At 37.0% G+C, this 6,374-nt stretch overlaps 1 protein-coding gene across 1 annotated transcript in view; it reads right to left on the bottom strand.

Annotated features, from left to right (window-relative positions):
• MGMT (O-6-methylguanine-DNA methyltransferase) overlaps window positions 1-5,328 on the bottom strand; it is a 216,988-nt gene extending 211,660 nt beyond the window's left edge. The window contains exon 1 of the mRNA XM_032224859.1: window positions 5,307-5,328. The gene's annotated coding sequence lies outside the window, so the exon portion shown is untranslated. The remainder of the gene's footprint in view (window positions 1-5,306) is intronic.
• Window positions 5,329-6,374: the final 1,046 nt, after the last annotated feature.

A 6,374-nucleotide genomic window follows, 5' to 3' on the forward strand; every position in this document is an offset into this window, starting at 1 on the left:
TTCTAATAGGTTTTGTGAAATCTGACAGAAAATTCACATATATACAGTGGATTGATATAAATACTGAGCCCCTTGGAGGTTAGGGGCAGGTAGTATGGAACAGGTAGAAAGCTAAAAGTAAAGTTGTTCCCAAAAAATTATGAGTGATTGGTGAGAGTGGGAGAAACAGTACACTCAATTAAATCAGAATAGATTTTTTTTAAAAAAGTATTTCACAATGCATGAATATAGAATGCTCTAACCTAAATCTGACTGTAGCCCCAGCCTAAATTACATGGGAAGAAGTAAACTCATATATGTTAGCCAAAACAATGACTATTACCACAACTGTTTCAGGTTTGCAGGGGCCCTTCCTAAAACATGCATGCTGTGTTTCGTCCTGGGGAGTCCTCTCTCTTCAGGGAGCATAAAACCGAAGGCAAAAATGTAAAAATGAAGCTACCTTTCTAATATGCACTTCAGAAACTAGACCAATTGTCTTACATTACCGAAAGCTTCCTTTTTTTGCCACTCCAGCTTTCTTAAGAATACAGTGAACTACAGAACTGCACAATCTGTCAATAAAGTAAGCTTATTTTGAACTACTGTCCATATGACTCAATTTGTCAGTAAAAACTGCCACCAGCGCTGTGCTTGCAGAAAAATGTCCATAAATGCATTATTGCGACTGGCAGATCGATGTCTATAATAAAAACAAATAGATTTAACAAGTGCTTGCTTTTACGAGTTGTGCTATTGGTAGAACGTGCATTCAGTTTCACCCCTCGACTTCTGGGGACGGGCAATGCAGACTGCACCGGGTAGTTTGCTGACTCTACAAGTGCTGCAAACAGGAAATTTTTCTAACATGGGAAATCTTTAAAGATATAATACACTGACATATGTGCAGTTTAGAAAGTGCACATATCATATACTTAAGATTTAGCTTAAGATTCCATGGGTTTTTTGTTTGTCCCTATGAATGGGTAATGCTTTCTTTGTCAAAATAGTCTGAAATTTACCATAAAATAGCTGTATCATGGCTCACTATGGTTGATGATGATGCAGAAAGGAACTGCATTTTGTTCCCGTGAGACCATGATTCAACTCTGATTAAATTGAGAATTGAGGAAAAAACCACTGCTATATAACCTGAGTTTTTAACATTCAACACATGCATTAGGATGCCATCTTTTATGTTAGTGGCCTCTAGGGCAGTATAAGGAATAGTCATATAGTCTTCAAAGAAAGCAACATTCTTAACATTATAATATATATACAGTAACATAAATAAACTACCCTGTAACAAAAGCCTGTACTCATATACACGTACGCAAACCCCATTGAAATGCCATAAATTTACTTTCCAGGAAAAGGGTAGAAATTTACTATCCACAACTAAAAAACACCACTTACTTTTTCTTTCATATAGAAATTAGCCTGATCCCAAATCAAGAATGCCATCAGAGACTAACTATATCTGCATCTGTAGCATTTGTTAACTTGTTCTCCTAATACCTTTCCAGTCAGGCCCTGGTGCTTTGTGTTTAAGCAATCCCTGATAGCCTTCCCAGTGGGCATGAACTTCTCCTTCAGGCTACTACCGCTTTAGTGATGCCATTAACTGATTCTCTACATACCGTAAGCATTAAACAGTAGTGACAAGTTAATTATGGACTTATCAGGAGATAAAGTAGCCCCAGTAACACAAGTTACTGTAGAACTAGGATAGCTTCCTATAGAGTACGGTGCAATAGCTGCATAAGTAGTGTAATTAATTTGCCATGGATCAGGCTGTAGATAAAAGTTGCTGAGGCCAGCTTCCAAGCACAGCTATCTTACCCAAACATTTAAATATGTTTTATTTTGAAAACCTGAAGTCATATCAAGCCAATATCATTAATAGCCTAAGCAACTGACTCAATGTGTAATGTGTAAATACTAGACAGATAAATTCCAGAGCAGGATCATACCTGATTGCCTGGCTATTTATATATTAATGTTTATTAATATTATTCTTTAAATGAATTTTAACACATCTTCTAGTACATAATGAAATCAAAGGGCAGTTTACAGGAAAAATAATAATCCTTTTACACTTGAGATTTCATAATTAAGTATTATGAACTGTCAACAGTACTTTTTACTAAAAGTTTATTAGAGACCCTGAAATACTTTATCTGCCCCAATATTATTATTTTTTTTGTTCCTATTCCTCTTTCCAACATGACCTGGAAAGTTATGCTACAATCTTTTGAGATAAACCTGTGCAGATTAACGCTGAAGACAAGAAATACAGATAAAGGCTAGTTTAACAAGTTTATCTTAAAATCTCTCTCCCGCTACCTCCCCTCTCTCTGTATGTGTAGCCATTAAATGGAATATTATATTTTCAGATAAATGAAATATATTAAGCAATATATTCATATACTGAAATACTTCCAGAAGGTATTCTAAAAGCTACAAAAAGTAAGACTTTGTTTCAATTCTTGTGCTGAGTATTTAAAGATCACTTCTTCGTGAGTTATATTGTTTCATAAACAACTTTGTGGAAACTGGTAGATCTGTTCCTGCCAAATCTTTCAGAAGATTTGGTCTTGAGAAAGAAAGAATTCAGGGCTTTTCTTGTTCACAACAAAGTCTAACAAAGCCATTCTTGACATACAAAATAAAGCAGCACCAGAGTAAAAGGCATAGTTTTACTGAAATATACATTCTGTATATTAAACTCTATTTTAGATTAGTATATTTTTATAATTTTATATTTAAACATTCAATATCATATTTTGAGGAAAACCCACCCATATTGTATTGAGTTGAGGTTTAATTGTATATATAAGCCAATTACTGCATGAGTCAAGACATTACCTTATGAAGAAATACAACAATTTGAGTTTTTTGAAAATGTATAATTAAAACAGGACAGTTTTCCTCCTATATTCAAATTTCTAGAAACATTAATTACAGCCCCAGGTCTTATTCACCATAATAAATTTGACAAATTTATATAAAATAAATCTTACTCTCACAGTGACTCTGGCTAACATTTAGATACTTTGCAGCTTCACTGAAAAATAGGCTGCCCTTATAGGCTTTAATATGTTAATCACAAGAGTATATCTATCTGATAAGCTGTCTGAGTTAAAAACAAACACCAAAGCTCTAGTTATATAAAAAGAACAAAACTTCAGCAATTGCTATAATGCTGAGAGTATCAAAATCTAAAGGTATTTGAAGTCAAATTTAAGGACCATAATTGGATAACAATGCTAAAGTTTGTTCCAACAGCAAAAATTAATGTTTTTATTTAAAATTATGTTTAATTAAATATAATCATCCTTGATATGTATGATTTCAGAATTCATATGCTGTATTATTGCTTACAGTTAGGCAAATAAATAATTATTATGCACTATTTCACAAATAATAAAAATCAAGTTAATTCATAAAGTAACTGCTCAAATTAATCAAACTATATTGCAAAATGCTTACTGAACTATAAATTAATGTTTAATCACATTTTCACAATTGTTTAAAAATATGTCAAGAAATATCACTGTAAAATTGATTTTAATCAATGATATAACATAAGAGTTCTCATGATTTAAATCAATTATTTAAAACACCTTGATTTAAATCAATCCTGCTGGTGTGTGCCACATCTGCATTTTTTAATGCAGAGTGGTGAATTTCTTATGAATTGGAGGAAACTGATATTTTCATTAACTGAAGTGAAACTAAAAGCTGTGGATTTTATGTCTTTGTGGAACATCTTACACATCTTTCGCTTATAACTAATTTAATTGAAACTTCTTTAAATTTAGTTTTATATAATAAAAACAAAATATTGGCATAAATGTAATATATAATTTTAAATCCCTCAACATGTGGCATTCACATACTGAATGAAGAAGCACATCTGCAAGTAAATACATAGAATAGATAGGTGGAGAGAGAAGATAGGTAGATAGATAGGTAGGTAGGTAGGTAGGTAGGTAGGTAGGTAGGTAGGTAGATAGATAGATAGATAGATAGATAGATAGATAGATAGATAGATAGATAGATAGATAGATAGATAGATAGATAGATAGATAGATAGATAGATAGATAGATTTGTAGGTAGGTAGATAGGTAGGTGGGTGCATGGATGGATGGATGCATGCATGCATAGATATGCATAGAATAGATAGGTAGAGAGAGAAGATAGGTAGATGGATGGATGGATGGATGGATACATAGATATACATAGAATAGATTAGATAGGTGGAGAGAGAAGATAGGTAGATAGATAGATAGATAGATTGATTGATTTGTAGGTAGGTAGATAGGTAGGTGGGTGCATGGATGGATGGATGCATGCATGCATAGATATGCATAGAATAGATAGGTAGAGAGAGAAGATAGGTAGATGGATGGATGGATGGATACATAGATATACATAGAATAGATTAGATAGGTGGAGAGAGAAGATAGGTAGATAGATAGATAGATAGATAGATAGATAGATAGATAGATAGATAGATAGATAGATAGATAGATAGATAGATTGATTTGTAGGTAGGTAGATAGGTAGGTGGGTGCATGGATGGATGGATGCATGCATGCATAGATATGCATAGAATAGATAGGTAGAGAGAGAAGATAGGTAGATGGATGGATGGATGGATACATAGATATACATAGAATAGATTAGATAGGTGGAGAGAGAAGATAGGTAGATAGATAGATAGATAGATAGATAGATAGATAGATAGATAGATAGATAGATTTGTAGGTAGGTAGATAGGTAGGTGGGTGCATGGATGGATGGATGCATGCATGCATAGATATGCATAGAATAGATAGGTGGAGAGAGAGAAGATAGGTAGGTAGGTAGGTAGGTAGGTAGATAGATAGATAGATAGATAGACAGACAAACAAACAGACAGACAGATGATAGGTAGGTAAGTAGATAGATGGATATGTATAGAATAGATTAGATGGGGGAGAGACTAGATATAGACAGGCAGTTAGTTTGATGATGAAGGGACGGACGGACTCCTGCCTGCCTGCCTGCTTGTCTTTTGGAATCTCCTGGAAAAAAACCTCCTTTCCCCCCCCCCCCATCTTAAATCGGGTGGGACTGAAGCAGCGAAGCCGCGGCTGCCGAAAGAGCGCGCGCCGGTTTTTAGCGTCGGCGGCCCTCGTCTGCTCCAAAAGCCCCAGCCGCATTTAAGGCTCTGGGAGAGAGTCTCTCTGGTGAGCAAAGGGGTTCGCGAAGGAAGCCGGGGGGGGTGGGGGTGGGTTTCTTTCTTTCGCGAGGAGCGAGCCCACCTCCCCGGCCTGACCTGCAGAGAGAGAGAGAGAGAGAGAGAGAGCGAAACTGCCGGATGCCGCGCGACCAGGAGGAGAGGGGAGGGGGGAGGAGGAGGAGGGAGGGGGGGAAAACACGCTGCGAATGAAGCGTTGCCTTGTGGGCCTTGTAGTTGGAGGCTTAGAGCACAGAATCGTCTTCCTAGTACAGTAAACTACAACTCCCGACAAGCTGCGCGCGCCGCCCCTCCCTTTTTTCCTTAGCCTCGTCGCGCATCCGCTCCCGCCTGATTTTTCCCGCTTCTTTTTCTTTCCCCCCCCCTCAGGTTTTTTGAGCGGGAAAGTGATAGGTTACCTCATAACTCATCCTCTCCTTTTTTTTTGCATATAAAAATAAATAATATTTTTTTGGTACAAGCAACTAAGTGAATCCCTTCGAGTTGCTCTCCCAGAAGCGCTTTTATCGCTGTTAACCTTCCTGCCGCAAAAGGGGGTTAAGGGACGCGGCTCCTTTTCGGGTGAAGCGCGGCGGCGGCGGCGGCGGCGGTTTTGGCCGCGCTGCTTCTCCGGGGGCTCCTCCGCCTCCGTCGGGCGTGGGCAGCGCTTCCAGGCGGCGTCATCATCCTCATCAACTCCCGCGATCGGTGGCTGCTTCTCCTTAACTTGTTTCTGTGCAAGTTTCCTGCCTCCCCACCCGAAGAGGGGACGGTCCCGCATGAGGAGCCCCTTTTAAAATCCTGTGTCATGTTTGTAGATAGTTTTGGTGTTGGGAGGCTTTAAAAGAGACTTTCCTTAGTTAGCTCGGCTGTTAGAGCGAAGCTTTTCAAGTGCCAAAAAAAAAAAGGACTTTTGAAAAATAAAAAAACTATAACATGTCATCTACTTAAGATAGATAAAGATAGATAGATAGATAGATAAAGATAGATAGATAGATAATAGATAGATAGATAGATAGATAGATAGATAGATAAAGATAGATAGATGATAGATAGATAGATAAAGATAGATAGATGATAGACAGATAATAGATAGATAGATAAAGATAGTTAGATAGATAGATGATAGACAGATAATAGATAGATAGATAATAGATAGATAATAGA

This window comes from Thamnophis elegans, chromosome 10 (genome assembly GCF_009769535.1).
Source record: "Thamnophis elegans isolate rThaEle1 chromosome 10, rThaEle1.pri, whole genome shotgun sequence".
Lineage (NCBI taxonomy): Eukaryota > Metazoa > Chordata > Lepidosauria > Squamata > Colubridae > Thamnophis > Thamnophis elegans.